At 44.4% G+C, this 18,640-nt stretch overlaps 1 long non-coding RNA gene across 1 annotated transcript; it reads left to right on the forward strand.

Moving 5' to 3' along the window:
• Positions 1 to 9,068: 9,068 nt before the first annotated feature.
• LOC103278128 (tripartite motif-containing protein 26) lies at positions 9,069 to 17,106 on the forward strand. Its single transcript, XR_001730049.2, has 4 exons — positions 9,069 to 9,376; positions 14,774 to 14,869; positions 15,578 to 15,808; positions 17,080 to 17,106. It is a non-coding gene; the product is annotated as a tripartite motif-containing protein 26 (long non-coding RNA).
• Positions 17,107 to 18,640: the final 1,534 nt, after the last annotated feature.

An 18,640-nucleotide genomic window follows, 5' to 3' on the forward strand; every position in this document is an offset into this window, starting at 1 on the left:
CTTCCTGTCACGACCCAGGCTACAGAGCACCAATAACCATACGCAGAGGCCAGATTCTATCTAATATCTTTATTAAGGAAATATATAAAGTTAGTAAAAGCAAATGTAAAAGATAGTCCAGAAGCAGACCTTTCAGGAAAGGTCAAAATTAGTCCAAAGAAATAATGTCCAATATGAAATATTAAGGTCCAAAGTTGTAATCCAATAACCGAAACACTCACTTTGACAAGCAAAGTGAGGGGAGATGACAAGGTCCTTTAGTCCATGAAACTTGAGCGAGGCTAGGAAATAACTTGATACTTGAAACAAGGCTTGAACGTGGAACAAGGTAACTAAGAACAAGAACAAGGTCCGTGGAATAACTTGATAAATCCGTGGAACAAGGCAAGGATTGATCCTGGGAAACAAGGCAAAGTCCGTAGATAAACAAAGGCTGGGAAGCAAGGCGAAGGCTGGATAGCAAGGCAAGGCTTGAGCAGGAGCGAGGCTTGAACCGGAGCGCGCTGTCCAGACACAACTCGCTCCGTAGGCTGACGAATTGACTCCGCGAAGTTACTACGCGGGCAAAACACCTATATAGAGTCTAACTTTCCCACCGAAGCAGTTCTCTGGGAATCAGAAACGAAAGCTAAACTCTGAGACCAGATGTTAAACTCCTTAAAGATTCTCACGAGAAGCAGTCTTAATTGGCTACATTCTTAGCTGCAATTCTTGCACTCCTGCGCGAAGCTGAATCCAAACTTCTCTGTTGTTTACAAAACTCCCGGCGCAAGAACACGGGAGAAGTAGGCTCTGGGCTTGTTTGACATACTTCTGGGAGACAACTTTCTTGCAGGTGCAAGGTTCCCAGATCTGCCTGGGAAAGATCTGGCTGAGAGGAATCCAGTTCAGACTGGGAAGGTAAAAAACCCAAGTTTTCATCTTCATCAGGAATTACCATGTCCTGAGCAGGACTACAAGGCCCATGGGTCATCACACTATCCCCCTCCTCAAGGCCCCTCCCAAACTGGGGCCCTCTCCCCGAGGCGCGAGGTCGCGGCTTGGCGGGATAGGTCTGATGAAAGCGACGGGTTAGCTCAGGAGCATGGACTGTGGAGGCGTCTTCCCAAGAGCGTTCCTCAGGGCCAAAACCCACCCAGTCAATGAGATATTGTAGGCGGCGGCGGTGAAAGCGAGAATCCAAAATGTCCTCAACCTCGAACTCCTCCTCCCCATTCATCAAAACAGGAGGGGGGGCCGGTTGGTCTGTATCAGGACGCACACCATCCGCCGGAAGGAGCAGGGAACGGTGAAACACTGGGTGAATGCGCATTGAACGCGGAAGTTGGAGTTTGAAAGTCACGGGGTTTAATTGCGCCACCACTGGATAGGGGCCAATGAAACGGGCATCTAACTTCCGGCAAGGGCGGTGGGAGGGCAGAAAGCGAGTGGACAGAAAAACCCGATCTCCTACCTTGATTTCGGGGCCCGGCTGGCGATGTTTGTCAGCGTGGCGTTTATAGTCCTCCTTGGCTTGGTCCAGTTGCTGGAGCAAAAGTTGTTGTACCGCTGTGAGTTCCTGCAGCCAATCCTCTGCTGCGGGAACTTCTGAAGTTTCAATGACAGGGGGAAAGAAACGTGGATGGAAGCCGTAGTTTGCAAAGAACGGCGTTTCTTTTGTAGAAGCTTGAACTCCATTGTTGTAGGCAAACTCAGACAGTGGTAACAGAGAAGCCCAATTGTCCTGTTGGTAGTTTACATAACAGCGAAGATACTGCTCCAAAGTGGCATTGGTGCGCTCCGTTTGCCCATCTGTTTGGGGATGATGAGCTGAAGATAAGCGAGAGTCTATGCCCAATAGTTTTTGTAGCGCCTTCCAAAAACGAGAGGTGAATTGAGATCCACGGTCTGTGACTAAACTCTTGGGCAATCCATGTAGTCTGAAAACATGTTGAAGGAATAGATCCGCAGTCTCTTTGGCCGTGGGGAGGCCTTCGCAGGGAATGAAATGGGCTAACTTGGTGAAAAGGTCCACCACCACTAAGATCGTGGTGAATCCACAGGAAGGTGGTAGGTCAGTGATGAAATCCGCAGAAATTATTTCCCATGGGCGAGATGGGGTAGGAAGGGGGTGTAAAAGTCCTGAGGGCTTCTCCCTTCTTATCTTGGAGCGCTGGCATACTGGGCAGGTGTTGACATATTTTTCCACATCCTTGCGGATCTTGGGCCACCAAAAATCCCTTAGGATCAGATGCATGGTTTTAAATAGTCCGAAGTGTCCTGCTGGTTTGCAATCATGACACAGACGAAGCGCTTTTTCCCTGCCCGGTCCGGGTGGGATATAAACATGATTTCTATAGCAAAGCAGCCCATCCTTAAGCGAAAAGGGAAAATGCAGACCTTGGCGAAGTTGGTCCTGCGCCCAGGCATCTGCTTGCTGACTAGCCCTGATTTCTTGAGCACAGAGGGGTCCTGGAGTAGAGGAAGTTGAACCAATGGGAATGGATTTGGTGTTCCCCACTGTGAGCGTGGCAAAGTTCTCGGGTTGTAGTAGTTGGGATTCAAAGGTCTCCTTGTGTCCTGCAGCGTATTCCGGTTTACGTGACAGGGCGTCTGCTTGCTTGGTCTGGGCTGGGGTCACATAATGAATCTGGAAGTCGAAACGTTCGAAGAATAAAGCCCAACGTTGCTGCCTCTGATTTAGTTTGCGGGCAGTTCTTAGATGTTCTAGATTACGATGATCAGTGTGGACTTCAATGGGAAATTTGGCCCCTTCTAGCCAATGTCTCCAAGTTTCAAAGGCTGCCTTTATGGCCAGTAGTTCTTTTTCCCAAATGGTGTAATTCCTCTCTGGTGTGGTTAGTTGACGAGAGTAAAAGGCACAGGGATGGAGGTGATCTCCCACCGGTTGTAAGAGTACAGCCCCAATTGCCACATCTGAGGCGTCCGCTTGCACAACAAAAGGGGTTCCAGGATTTGGGTGCTGTAGAATTGGCTGGGAGGTGAATAGTTTCTTTAGTTGCTGGAACCCTTTCTCTGCTTGATCAGTCCAGCGGAAAGGCTGCTTTCCACGGATGCAGCTAGTGATGGGGTCGGACCAGCGGGCAAAATCTGGAATGAACTTGCGGTAATAGTTCGCGAACCCCAAGAAACGCTGCACCTCTTTCTTGTTAGTTGGCGCCCGCCATTCCAATACTGCTGAAACCTTGGCTGGATCCATGGAAAGCCCTAGAGGCGAGATGCGGTAACCAAGGAAATCTACCTCTTGTAGATCAAAGGCGCATTTTTCCAGCTTGGCATAAAGTCCATGATCCCGCAATCGTTGTAACACCATTTTGACGTGGTTCTCATGTTCTGATTGTGATCTAGAAAACACCAAAAAATCGTCCAGGTAGATTATCAAGAACCTGTCTAGATAGTCCTGAAAAATGTCATTGACAAAATGCTGGAACGTTGCGGGAGCTCCGCATAAACCGAAATTCATAACTCGGGACTCGAATAATCCGAATTTGGTCTGGAAGGCGGTCTTCCACTCGTCCCCTTCCCTGATGCGAACTAAGTTGTAAGCCCCCCGAAGGTCCAGCTTGGTGTAAACCTTGGCTCCTCGAAGCCGATCCAGTAGATCCGAGATTAAGGGCAGGGGATAGCTGTTCCGCTTGGTGATATTGTTCAATGCTCTGTAGTCCACCACCAAGCGTAGTTCCCCTGACTTCTTCTTCACAAACATCACTGGGGAGGCGGCTGGGGATTGAGAGGGTCTGATGAATCCCTTGCGAAGGTTTGTCTCTATGAATTCCCTGAGAGCTTCTTGCTCTGGTTCAGTCAGGGAGTAGAGATGCCCTCGCGGGATCGGGGCCCCCTCCACCAAGTCAATGGCACAGTCATAAGGTCTATGTGGGGGTAATTTTTCGGCTTCTTTCTCATTGAATACATCCCAATACTCGGAGTACTTCTTTGGCAAGGTGATGATGGGCTCGGTGTCCGTGGCATGGCAGACCTTGGCTACGAGGCAATGGTTTTGGCAGTACGGTGAAGCAAACTGCAGTTCTCTGTTGGACCAGGAGATGTTAGGGTCGTGGAGAGTCAGCCATGGAATTCCCAAAATCACAGGGAAATGGGGAACCTCGGTAACAAAGAAGGAAATCTCTTCCATATGTTCCCTTATCCACATCCTGGTGGGTTCCGACCACTGACTTACGGGGCCCGTCTTGAGGGGGCGGCCGTCTATGGCTTGCACCACACGGGCATTCTTGAAATCATGATATTGTAATCCCAGAGAGTCGGCATACTCTCTATCAATGAAATTGTTGGTAGCTCCAGAGTCTATCATGGCGTGGATCATGACGGGTCCCCTTTTTGCTGACCATAATGTGACCACGAGAAGGAACAGGACCCCGGTTGGCGGCTCTTGAATGGATTTTTTGACCGGGTTGGCGAGCCTCTCTACACCCGGTCGTTGGCTTCCCCCGCCGGCTGTGTGCCAGTCGGCTCAGACGCCTTCGTCTCCGTGGAGGACGCCGCCGCAAGACGGGCGGCAGGCTTCCCTTTGGCTGGGCACTCTCTGGCGAAGTGGCCCCCGTTCCCGCAGTACCAACAGAGGTTTAAGCGTTGACGACGGGCCTTCTCGGCGGCATCTAGTCTGGGACGCACATTGCCCAACTGCATCGGCACCTCCTCGCCTCCTCTGGGGTATGGGGTTGGCGGTGGGGGTCTCCACACTGGACGTGGCTGAACGCTGGCGGGAGCGGGGGGTTTTGCCCCGGCTCTACTGCCCTGGCCTCGAACCCACTGTTTCCTGTTGGCAATCATGACTTCAGCCCGTAAACATTGATCAATGAGTGCCTCGAGGGTCTGGGGAGGATCCACCTTGGAGATTTCTTCCAGCATTTCAATGTTGAGACCCTCCCGGAATTGTCCTCTGAGGGCTACATCGTTCCAGCCGGTGTTGTGGGCCAGCACTCGGAACTCGGCTATATACTGAGACATAGGTCTGTCTCCTTGGAAAAGGCGACGGAGTTTGTGACCGGCTGCCTCCAAATTGTCCTCGATTCCCCAAGTCTCCTTGAGGTGGTCCAAGAAGTGTTGCGCTGATCTTAGGTGTGGAGAGGCTTGGTCGAACAGTGCCGTCGCCCAATTGGCCGCTGGCCCGTCTAGAAGACTGTAAACCCACGCCACTTTGATGTCTTCTTGGGGAAACTCGGCATCACGGGCCTCTAGATAAGCTTGACATTGGCGACGGAAAACATGAACCTTAGAAGCTTCTCCAGTAAACTTGGTAGGCAACGCCATGGCCGGGAGGCGGATTCCGCGCTCCCGCAAGCCCTTTATTTCTCCATCCTGGGCGTTGAGTCTGTCGCGGATGCGATCCACTTCGTCCTTGCTGATGGTGTAGCTCAGTGGCTGCCCACCGGGCACGGTTCCGGTAGACATTCTGGCCGAGGTTAATTGGTGCTTAGGGTGGCGGAGTCAAACTGTCACGACCCAGGCTACAGAGCACCAATAACCATACGCAGAGGCCAGATTCTATCTAATATCTTTATTAAGGAAATATATAAAGTTAGTAAAAGCAAATGTAAAAGATAGTCCAGAAGCAGACCTTTCAGGAAAGGTCAAAATTAGTCCAAAGAAATAATGTCCAATATGAAATATTAAGGTCCAAAGTTGTAATCCAATAACCGAAACACTCACTTTGACAAGCAAAGTGAGGGGAGATGACAAGGTCCTTTAGTCCATGAAACTTGAGCGAGGCTAGGAAATAACTTGATACTTGAAACAAGGCTTGAACGTGGAACAAGGTAACTAAGAACAAGAACAAGGTCCGTGGAATAACTTGATAAATCCGTGGAACAAGGCAAGGATTGATCCTGGGAAACAAGGCAAAGTCCGTAGATAAACAAAGGCTGGGAAGCAAGGCGAAGGCTGGATAGCAAGGCAAGGCTTGAGCAGGAGCGAGGCTTGAACCGGAGCGCGCTGTCCAGACACAACTCGCTCCGTAGGCTGACGAATTGACTCCGCGAAGTTACTACGCGGGCAAAACACCTATATAGAGTCTAACTTTCCCACCGAAGCAGTTCTCTGGGAATCAGAAACGAAAGCTAAACTCTGAGACCAGATGTTAAACTCCTTAAAGATTCTCACGAGAAGCAGTCTTAATTGGCTACATTCTTAGCTGCAATTCTTACACTCCTGCGCGAAGCTGAATCCAAACTTCTCTGTTGTTTACAAAACTCCCGGCGCAAGAACACGGGAGAAGTAGGCTCTGGGCTTGTTTGACATACTTCTGGGAGACAACTTTCTTGCAGGTGCAAGGTTCCCAGATCTGCCTGGGAAAGATCTGGCTGAGAGGAATCCAGTTCAGACTGGGAAGGTAAAAAACCCAAGTTTTCATCTTCATCAGGAATTACCATGTCCTGAGCAGGACTACAAGGCCCATGGGTCATCACACTTCCCGTCCTGGTTGCAGAAGTGGAGGGAGCCTGGTTTGCAAAGGGCATTGGTAGCTGCTATGTCACATCTCATCCTGCTCTCCTCATACACTTGGCTTCCAGACCTTTGACCAATTTGGCCATCCTTCTCTGGATACATTTCAGTGTGTCAATATACTTCTTGAACTATGGACTCACACTCTGGACATATGCATTTCTGGCACGTCCTGTGATAAACGAGGGAACATGGCCATAGGGTTTGCCTGACAGCTGACATAGGTGTTTATTGCCCTCTGAAGGGAAACCATTAGTTTTGTATTGATTCTGGCTGAGAGAGCAAAACATTTTCCTGTATTCCCACCTATCTTGTTCTCCTCTGTTTGCCTTCTCTGCCAAAAAGTGCTGGTTCCTCACCAAACTATATTCCCATGACTTCATAGCATGGGATGATAGCTCAAGTGGCATCAAACTGCATTTATCCTACAGTGTAGATGGTGATGGGGCCAAGAGAAAATCTCCCCCTGTTAATTTAAAAAATCTTCCAAGTTCCTATGGGGAGTTTATAATGACCTCGGAATGGCTTTAGACCACGATTTTTTGGTTGGCATGATTTTTAACTGTTGTAATGTTTACATTTTTATGTTTTAAATTCTTATTTTTTCTACATCTTGCCCAGATCTTTTGATCCAATTCATGTTTTTAACATTATTTTGTATATTGACTTTTTTATGACTGTTTTTATCCATGTTGATGTTTTATTGTTGGGTGATTTGTTTATTGCTTTTGTTTTGATTTTGTGCTGCTGTGTCCGGGCATAGCCCCATGTAAGCCGCCCCGGGTCCCTTTGGGGAGATGGGGCGGGGAATAAGAATAAAGTTATTATTATTATTATTATTATTATTATTATTATTATTATTATTATTATATTAAATGTTTAATATTTTAAGCTTTGATTTTATATGTGTTTTGGGGCATCGAATTGTGCCATGTGTAAGCCACCTTGAGTCCCCTTTGGGGTGAGAAAGGCGGGATATAAATGGGGCAAATAAATAAATAATTAATAAATAAATAATTGTGTGCTTTATGTCTAAACATTATTTTATGTCAATGTTTTAATTTGGTTAGGTTAATTTATAATTATATGTTATTGTCTTGCCATTACCTTTTGGTTTTCACATGCATGTATGGCATTGGATTTTGTCTTTATAATGTTGGAAACTGCTTTGAGTTCACTTAGGGGGAGAAACGCAGTATATAAATGTAGTAAAAAAAAAAATAGAAGCATTCGTGGTGTACTGCTGGGAGCAGGAAGGTGAACTCTGTGTTCTGCAGGAGGCCCAATGCCACTTCCACAGCCGGGACTCTGAAGAGGATGGCGAAGGGGAGTAGCAGCCAGGCTGCCATCACCATTCTGCAGGGTCTGCCTTCCCTGGGAAAGGGAAGCCCACCACCCTCTGAGGAAGGGTCTCGCTGCCTGGACCTGGAAGGACCTTGTGACTTCACCCCAGAAAAAGTGTGTGGTAGGGAAGGGCAGTCCATCTTCCCAGGAAAGAACCTTATGCTAAGGAGGAATCCTAGAACTGGAGGACACCACATGGGCAATGCAGGAAAAGCACAGTCAAAGCACCCAGAGCCACCCAGCCTCTGCTTAAAAGCCTCCAAGGAAGGAGTCTTGCAGACCATGTTTTAGTTCTTGCGGATCTCTTGTGGACGCTTGGATCGACAGCAGTACCTGTGAAAAAGATCTTGGAGTCCTTGTGGACAACAAGTTAAACATGAGCCAACAATGTGATGCGGCTGCTAAAAAAGCCAACGGGATTTTGGCCTGCATCAATAACAGTCTAGTGCCTAGATCCAGGGAAGTCATGCTCCCCCTCTATTCTGCCTTGGTCAGACCACACCTGGAATCACACTGTGTCCAATTCTGGGCACCGCAATTGAAGGGAGATGTTGACAAGCTGGAATGTGTCCAGAGGAGGGTGACTAAAATGATCAAAGGTCTGGAGAACAAGCCCTATGAGGAGCGGCTGAAAGAACTGGGCATGTTTAGCCTGCAGAAGAGAAGGCTGAGAGGAGACATGATAGCCATGTACAAATATGTGAGGGGAAGTCATAGGGAGGAGGGAGCAAGCTTGTTATCTGCTGCCCTGGAGACTAGGACATGGAACAATGGCTTCAAACTACAGGAAAGGAGATTCCACCTGAACATCAGGAAGAATTTCCTGACTGTGAGAGCTGTTCAGCAGTGGAACTCTCTGCCCTGGACTGTGGTGGAGGCTCCTTCTTTGGAGGCTTTTAAGCAGAGGCTGGATGGCCATCTGTCGGGGGTGCTTTGAATGTGATTTCCCGCTTCTTGGCAGGGGGTTGGATTGGATGGCCCATGAGGTCTCTTCCAACTCTACTATTCTATGATTCTATGGTCCATGGACCACTGGGTGGGAACCACTGGTATAGATGGTGGTGCGGCCATGAGGAAACTTTCCTCTGTCAATTTGAAAGATCTGCCAAATTCCTATTGGGAGTTCTTTAGGGCTTTATAGATCATGACCAGCCCTTTGAGTTGTAACTGGAAATAAACTGGGAGCCAGGGAAGCTTTTTATTACCAAGTGAATTGTAAGTGAATTATGTACTCCATATACCTTAGAGAACCAGTTGCATAAAGCCCAGGAAGGCAGAGTAAGGGAAAGGTTCTTAAAATCACAGGTATCTTGAGGGCTCATATCCTGCAGGACCAGAGGCGGAGTCAGCAGGTGCTTTCCTGAATTCTGAATAAACAAAAGGAAGGTCATCAACTCTGTCTTGTCTCTCTCCTGGAGAAGCAGCTACCACAGCCATGGCCTCTGGATATTCTGTCAAGGAAAAGGAGCAAATCTGCCAGAGACACCAGGAACCCCTGAAGCCCTACTCCAAGGACCACAATGCATCCAACTGTGCGGAGTGTGACTGGTTGAAGGAGCACGAAAACCACCAGGTAATCCCTCTGGACAAGGTGTCAAAAAAGTACAAGGTACAGGGTGTGTCTGGCAGGGTCTGTTCAATATTTCATTAGACCATGAGATTTTCAGAGACAGGGTGCATCTACACAGTTTTTTTTTCTTCGTGTCAGGAGCAACTTGAGTCGCTTCTGGAGTGAGAGAATTGGCCGTCTGCAAGGACGTTGCCCAGGGGACGCCCGGATGTTTTGATGTTTTTACCATCCTTGTGGGAGGCTTCTCTCATGTCCCCGCATGGAGCTGGAGCTGATAGAGGGAGCTCATCCGTACTCTCCCCGGGTGGGATTCGAACCTGGCAGCTTTCAGGTCAGCAACCCAACCTTCAAGTCACTTAGTCCACTACGCCATCTGGGGGCTCCAATCTACACAGTAGAATGAACAGATTTTGATACCACTTTAGCTGTACTGTAATGAACTACAGTTTTAGTTGTTTTACAAAACCTCTAGTCTTTTCTACCAAAGAGTGTTGGTGCATCACCAAACTACAAATCCTAGGAGTCCAGAGTATTTAATCATGTCAGTTAACGTGTTGTCAAACTGCATCAATCCTACAGTTTATATAAATCTTTAGACATTCAGCAACAGATTTAACCTTCAGGAAAACTACAGAAAAACTGGGGGGGGGGGGGGGGTTAGCCTACTTCTGCCTCAGGGTGTCATGAAGCTTTTTCTTTAGTAGATTCTAAATAAAGGCTGATTGTCCATCTCTTGGGAGTGCTTTGATTTTGTATCCCTGTCCATACAGGGATACAAAATCAAAGCACTTCCAAGAGATAGACAATCAGCCTTTATTCAGCACGGAGTTGGATTAGATAGCCCTTAGGATCCTATGCAACTTTATGATTCTATGCTCCCAGATCCAGGTGAAATCGTGGATTTGTCCCCTAATTTGTTAGGTTAAGCAAGTTTTAATATAGCATCCTTGCTTCTAGCAAGATGTTGGATACAAATGAGAGCAGAGCAGAGGGTGAGTCCTGGAATGGCAACTAGACTTAAGCACGATTTTTAAGAATATAATAATAATAATAATAATAATAATAATAATAATAATAATAATAATTGCATGGAAAGTTCCTTGACAAAATTGAAGGAAAAGCTGACAAGGAGAAGACCTGGCTCTGGCTCACGAATGGGATCCTGAAGAAGGAGACAGAAGGCCTGATCCTTGCAGCCCAGGAGCAAGCCATCAGAACAAAGGCAATTAAGGCCAAGATTGAAAAATCAGCTGATGACCCAAAATGCAGACTGTGCAAGGAAGCTGATGAAACCATTGATCATCTCCTCAGCTGCTGTAAGAAAATTGCACAGACAGACTACAAACAGAGGCATAACTGTGTGGCCCAAATGATCCATTGGAACTTATGCATCAAGTACCACCTGCCAGCAGCAAAGAACTGGTGGGATCACAAACCAGCAAAGGTTGTGGAAAATGAACACACAAAGATACTGTGGGACTTCCGAATCCAGACTGACAAAGTTCTGGAACACAACACACCAGATATCACAGTTGTGGAAAAGAACAAGGTTTGGATAATTGATGTCGCCATCCCAAGTGACAGTCGCATTGATGAAAAACAACAGGAAAAACTCAGCCGCTATCAGGACCTCAAGATTGAACTTCAAAGACTCTGGCAGAAACCAGTGCAGGTGGTCCCAGTGGTGATGGGCACACTGGGTGCCGTGCCAAAAGATCTCAGCCGGCATTTGGAAACAATAGACATTGACAAAATTACGATCTGCCAACTGCAAAAGGCCACCCTGCTGGGATCTGCACGCATCATCCGAAAATACATCGCACAGTCCTAGACACTTGGGAAGTGTTCGACTTGTGATTTTGTGATATGAAATCCATCATATCTATCTTGTTTGCTGTGTCATACAACATCGTTGTGTCAATAATAATAATAATAATAATAATAATAATAATAATAATAATAATCTTCATCATCATCATCATCATGCAGTGATGTCGACATATTTTACCGGCCCAGAAAATCAAGAGGCAGAGGACTTCTGTAAGTGAGACAAACAGTAGAATAAGAGAAACATGCACTGGCAGATTATGTGAAAGACAATCAAGAACCAACATTGATGGAAGTCAATAGTAGAAAACTGCTTAAAGTGCAAAAGACAAAGAGAGATTTCCGTACAAATACAATGCAGAGAAGAAGAGAAAACTGGCAAAAGAAGGCTCTCCATGGACAGTTCCTGGGAAAAATTGAGAGCAAAATTGACAAGGGAAAAACATGGATGTGGCTCACAAATGGAAGTTTGAAAACGGAGATGGAGGGTCTGATTCTTGCAGTCCAAGAACAAGCAATTAGGACAAATTCCATCAGAGCCAGAATTGAATAAGTCAACGACAGATCCCAAGTATAGAACTCTACAAAGAAGCAAACGAAATGATAGATCACATCCTCAGCTGCTGCAAGAAGATCGTGCAGACTACAAGCAGAGGCAGGATACCATTGCTCAAATGATCAATTGGAACTTGTGTCACAAATGCCATCTGCCTGTGATAAAGAACTGGTGGGATCACAAGCCCGAAAAAGTTACACAAAAGGAAAACGTCAAACTCTCTGGGAATTCTGAATTCAGATTGACAGAGTTATGGAGCACAATATTCCTAACCTCACCATTTTGTTAAAAAACAAAGTATAGATCGTCGATGTTGCAATCACAGGTGACAGCAGAATTGACGAAAAGCCACTAGAAAAGCTGACACGATATGAGGATTTAAAGATCGAACTGCAAAGACTCTGGCACAAGCCAGTCAAGGTGGTCCCAGTGGTGATTGGCACACTGGGTGCAGTGCCTAAAGACCTTGGCCTGCACTTAAATACAGTTGGCGCTGACAAAATCACCATCTGTCAGCTGCAGAAGGCCACCCTACTTGGATCTGCATGCATTATTTGCCGATACATCACACAGTCCTAGACACTTGGGAGGTGTCCAGTGTGTGATCCAATACAACAGCCAGCAATGTGCTGTGTACTAATCTTCTTGTGTATCAAATAATAATAATTTTATTTCTTACTAGCCTCTCCTCATGGCTCAGGGTTGGTTACAGAACAATTAAAACACAGAAGCACTGCAAAAACACTACAAATACGCATATTAAAGTGTACTTCTATAAAAGTTATAATAGAATCTAAGCAATCTAAGCAATAATTTTTAAAAGTATAAACATTTTTGTTAATGATGTAATGGAACAATATTTGGAAAATTCTGCAATATTTTGCAGATATATGTATATGTATATGTATATGTGTGTATATATATATATATATATATATATATATATATATATATATATATATGTATGTAAAATGGTATTATCGAGATAAATGTAAATGATAAATTGGGCATCAGTCTTTTAGATCAGCGATGGAAATTTTGCAGCTTTCTAGATGTCGCAAAACAGATTCTTCAGACCAAACAGTTCAAACAAGATAAAGGAGTCACCGTTGAGTAAATTGGCTAAGGAAAACAACCCAAACCAAAGGAAGAAGCAACAAAAATAACAACAAAATAACAGAACTGGAGTAAAAAAAAATGAATTGATTTTCACAAACAGCTCGAAACACTGAAGATGTTTATGTGGATGTGACTGATCAAGGGGAGCAATTATAAACCTACCGTCATATTGAGGAAAAAATACTATAAGACAACAAAGGAGAAAAGACCTTTGAGTTGGGCAAGCTGTGTTCAAACACAAAGTTTCGGTTCAAACTTCAAGAAAGGATATTCCACTTGAACAATAGGAAGAACTTCCTGATTGTGAGAGCTGCTCAACAGTGGAACTCTCTGCCTCAGAGTGTGGTGAAGGCTTTTTAGAAAGATGGCCATCTGTTGTGGGTGCTTTGATTGTGCTTTTCCTACATGGCAAGGGTTTGGACTAGATGGCCCATGTGGTTTCTTCCAACTCTATGATTCTTTGATCCTATGATCCCACGGGATTGTATGAGAGACTATTTACATGGGCGAAACATGTTAAATAGATAATTTTTTATTTAATTGATGGCCTGGTGTAAAACAAGAGTACTGGGAAAAACGTAGTGATGAATGTTGAGGCAATGAATAAAATAGGAAATTGCAAAAACTGGATTTTAGGCAAAATTGTTATTTATTAATATTACTCTTGACTGTGTATTAATTTGAAATATATGTGTTTATGTTTAGCAGAAGATGATGCAACTAAGTAGAAGAGAAATATATTACAACAATTCAATAGCTACATTTATTAGAAGTGGGAGAAGTCAGTTGTGTTTTCTATTATTTTCTTTAAAATAGGAGGAAAGAGTTTGTTAGATTTAGCAGGTCGGGGTTGGGGAAGTTCCCGAGAGGGAATATTATGGGATTATTTGTTATTATACTCTGTTTAATTTTCAATTTGTTGGATTTAAATTCCATTGTTGAAAATGTATTGCAAAGTACCGTAGTTAAATTAGTTTTAAAACATCACATCTTTTTTCATTCTCGCAGCTTGTTGCACCCTGGCCCTGAAACACCTCTCACCCAGCACCACACCAAAGGCCAATAGTCCGAGTAGTAAAGAGTTTATTGAATAAAGATTATAAAAGGGTAAAAGGGTTATATCCAAAAGTAGCAATCAGGAAATAACCAGAAATATACAAAATGAGTGAGAGTTCAGTAAAAGCATTTCAAGAGAGCCAAGAAAAGATCACAGGAAGAAAGTATTTTACACTGTATAATACATTCAGAATAATATATAAACAAATTACTAGGGGATCCTTGAATCATAGCATAATTACAGGCAGGCTTTGAAACTGCAAGGCTATTCAATGCTAATCAAGGTGACCAGTTGCAACATTCCGTAATGCCTCTAATAATAATGAGATAATGCATCTGTCCTATGGATTTCCAAAACAAAATTGATTGGTACAGGAAGATAAGATAGGCCTGGGTTGTTGTATGTTTTCCGGGCTGTATGGCCATGTTCCAGAAGTATTCTCTCCTGACGTTTCACCCACATCTATGGCAGACATCCTCACAACCTCTGAGGATGCCTGCCATAGATATGGGTGAAACGTCAGGAGAGAATGCTTCTGGAACATGGCCATACAGCCCAGAAAACATACAACAACCCTGTGATTACGGCCATGAAAGCCTTTGACAACACATTAAAATAGGACTTTCAGACACAGTTTATTTTGCCTAGAAGGGCTCTTTATTGGGTGATGGAAATCTTGGAAGGGTATTGATCAAAAAAGAAAGGGATGCAAATAGAGACTGCTCCTGGAAAATTAGTAAACAAATTAGCGTGGTTGTTCACATAATCTCTAAATCCTTATCTAAAACTATTCCAAACGGTGAACTAAAGAAATGAACAAGGACTTTGCTTTTCCTTTCAGGATCAGATTTGGAAGTTGCTGCAGACTCTGAAAATGAAGAAAGGGAAAATTCTGGCCTACAAAGTAGATGCAGCATGGGAAAGCCAAGATTTGCTCGTACGTAGAACACTATTACAGCCATGAATGCATATCTGGATAAACAGGATATGCAGCACAGACATTCTTTTATCAAAAATATACTTCACTGGGAAAGATCTAATAACCTACAGAAAATATTTTGATACAAGCCCAAAAAGTGTTGGGCCCTTGAAAGTCTTCACAAAGCTTTCTTACGATTACCCTGTTTCCCCGAAAATAAGACATCCCCGAAAAATAAGACCTAGTAGAAGTTTTGCTGAATCGCTAAATATAAGGCCTCCCCCGAAAGTAAGACCTAGCAAAGTTTTTGTTTGGAAGCATGCCTAGCCCCTGCCAAACAGAACACCAGAGCATGCAGGATTGGTAAATGTACATGGAAATAATGGTGGTAACAAGAAATTGTTGATAGGATTCACAATTTGTCTGGTTATGTTGGTTTGTGATGACAACTACTGTACAGTATATAATAAATGTTCATTTTTGTTCAATAATAAATGTGAATTCTTCTTCATAGAAAAATAAGACATCCCCTGAAAATAAGACCTAGCACATCTTTGGGAGCAAAAATTAATATAAGACACTGTCTTATTTTCGGGGAAACACAGTAGATATTGACATTTTCTATGTGAAGACACACAAGTCTTTTCTCAAGGGAATTCAGAGAATTCAGTCCAAATGTAGTTTCTTCTTGCCTCTCGCTCCTGTTTCTCTTTTCCTTTATTCTAGGAGAGAACCCAAAGAGCGAAGGAGAAGACTGTGGCTGCATTCATGCACATGCATCATTTTCTAGAGGAACAAGAGAGGCACCTGCTGACAAAAATTGAGAAGGTACAGAATGAGATTTCTGCAAAATGGGAGGAACATCTGGCCAGACTCTCTGAAGAACTCTCCTCTCTCTCGAAACTCATCCAAGAGATGGAGGAGACGCATCATCAGCCAGCAAGTGAACTTCTCCAGGTAAGGACAAAATTGTCCCCATGGATGGCAGACACAGTGACACCTCAGCTTTCCAATGGTTCAGGACACACAATATTATTCAAAGTGACTTTAGTGTTTAGACTGCCTCAGGTGTGATGGGTTCCTTCCACTTCTGTTTGGACATGCTGGCAGTAACATGACAACAGGGTGTGGGATTATTTTCCTCTTGCCATTCTCTCGTGCTAGTACCATACTGGCATTTTCCTTTCATTTTCCATTTTAGGGGAAGAAAATGGGGTTTTGAGGGCACGAGGAAGTACCGTCATGAAACCATTAATTAGCCCAAATGCTCAATTCAAAACGTGTGTGATATTGAAGGTGTTCAACCCACTAGATTTCTGACCTCAATAATAATGCAATTGTAGTGGAATAAGGAGTTTGTGTAATAATATGTTTCAATTGACTTCTGCTGCTGATCGCTTTTTGGCACCAGGACATTGGGGGAAGCTGTAACTAATAATAATAATAATAATAATAATAATAATAATAATAATAATAATAATAATAATAATAAGTTTATTTATATCCCGCCTCTATCTCCCAAAGGGGACTCGGGGCGGCTTACAGAAAAATCAGATGATACAATCAGATGAAACAATGATAAAATAAAATATGAAACATCAAAGAACAATAACAAAAACCAATAATCATATATACACATCTCTCTATGATATCTATGGATGGATGGCCATCTGTCAGGAGGGATTGGAAAGTGTCTTCCCTGCATCAAGAGCTGGTCTGGATGTCCGCCTGGGGGTCCCTTCCCACTCTGGGATCCTATGATAGATATACCATAGAATACAGTCTATCTGTGTTATCTATGGATGGATGACCATCTGTTGGGAGGGATCAGATGGTGTCTTCCCTGCATTAAAAGGGTTGGACTGGATGACCCTTGGGGGTCCCTTCCAACTCTAGGATTACACAGCCTAGGACCTCACGCCACACTAATGATGCCTAAAGCATGCGATTCTGAAGTGTGTGAATGTAAAGCATCCAAGTTGTCCAATATCCTGGAACTTGAAGCCTTGTCATTTGAATCTGTGTAATATGGTCAATGTAGAGTCATATAGTGTAGTCTAACTGCATTTAACTGGATTATATGAGCCTACATTGCATTATTTGGCAGTGTAGATGGATTTGTCTCTGTAGTTTGTGGAGGGAGAATTGTTTCATTGTCCTAGGCTTGCTTCAACTATTTCAGTTTATTAGAAATGCCTGTCCTGATTTCTTTTTCCCCTCATTTACAGGATATCAGGTGCTTCTTACAGGGGTAAGTTAATCTCCCACAAAACTCAAATGTGCAATGAAGTAAATGACTCTCCTGTCTCAGGGCCCTTCCACACTGCTCAAAATGAAGAGAATCACCATTTAAAATGCCAATTCCACTTGCAATTGAGAGCCAGACAAGGGGCAAAATCCCCCCAACTGGTGGTGTGTGTGTGGCCAGATCCCCATCCATGTTGATTCATGATCATCATGAGTGGGCATGGTAGTTATCATCCCCCTCCCCTCTCCAAACCTCCGTGGAACCATTCTCAAGTGTCAGAGATCAAAGACAAACCTCATCCTTCTGTACCAAGACCTTTCATCTATTTTTTAGGGCTAAACAGGTGATAGGGAGGAGAGAGTGGCAGTGAAGGAAAGCTGTGGGGACTGCCTCCTGGGATCACAAATGGCCTCCATACCTGCAAAGATCTGGATCTTCCAGTAATGTCCAGACCTTTGAAAGTATTTGTTAACCCTAGATCATCATTCCTTTGTTTTTGTTTTTGTTTTTATTGTGTAAATGTGACATACAGAAAATAAAGGAAATACAGTGTTCCCTCACTTTTCGCTGGGGTTACGTTACAGGACCACCCGCAATAAGTGAAAATCCGCGAAGTAGTGACACTATATTTATTTTAATATTTATACCTCATATTTGGGCCCCTGGTGGTGGCACAGTGTGTTAAAGCGCTGAGCTGCTGAATTTGCAGACTGAAAGGTCCCAGGTTCAAATCCCGGGAGCAGAATGAGCGCCCGCTGTTAGCCCCAGCTCCTGCCAACCTAGCAGTTTGAAAACATGCCAATGTGAGTAGATCAATAGGTACCGCTCTGGCATGAAGGTAATGGCGCTCCATGCAGTCATGCCGGCCACATGACCTTGGAGGTGTCTATGGATAACGGCGGCTCTTCGGCTTAGAAATGGAGATGAGCACCAACCCCCAGAGTCGGTCACGACTTGACTTAACGTAAGGGGAAAACCTTTACCTTACAACCTTATATTTAGTAGTTAGGTGGCCTTTCTCTCCTTCGCAAGCCCATTTTGCACTGTAGTTTGGTGAGGCGGGCAGCAATTTGGCAGAGAAGGCTGTAAACCTGCAACTCCCAGGCCAGTGAAGCCTTCCCGGAAGAGGTGGCGGGGCAAGAGTGCATGTGCACATGTGCAGGTGCCGCCGTGGCCTAGTCCTCTGTGAGTTGCTTTATGTTGTTTAATTGGTTAGTTTGATAGATAGACACCACTTTTGATTGGATAGCATTAAGGTCCAAGGCATTCTGAGAGTGCCTTGGATCACAAAAAACCCCAGCAAAACAGTGAGGGAGCGAAAAGTAAACCGAGAAGTAGCAAGGGAACACTGTACATCAAATACACTGTTGTACCCGAGCTCTGAGACACCTCTCACCCAGCACCACACCAAAGGCCAAAAGTCCAATTTATAAAAGAGTTTATTGAATAAAGATGATAAAAGGGGGGGGGGGGGAAAGGGTTATATCCAAAAGTAGCAATCAGGAAATAACCAGCAATATACAAAATGAGAAAGAGCACAA

The sequence above is a fragment of the Anolis carolinensis genome, chromosome 2 (assembly GCF_035594765.1).
Source record: "Anolis carolinensis isolate JA03-04 chromosome 2, rAnoCar3.1.pri, whole genome shotgun sequence".
NCBI lineage: Eukaryota > Metazoa > Chordata > Lepidosauria > Squamata > Dactyloidae > Anolis > Anolis carolinensis.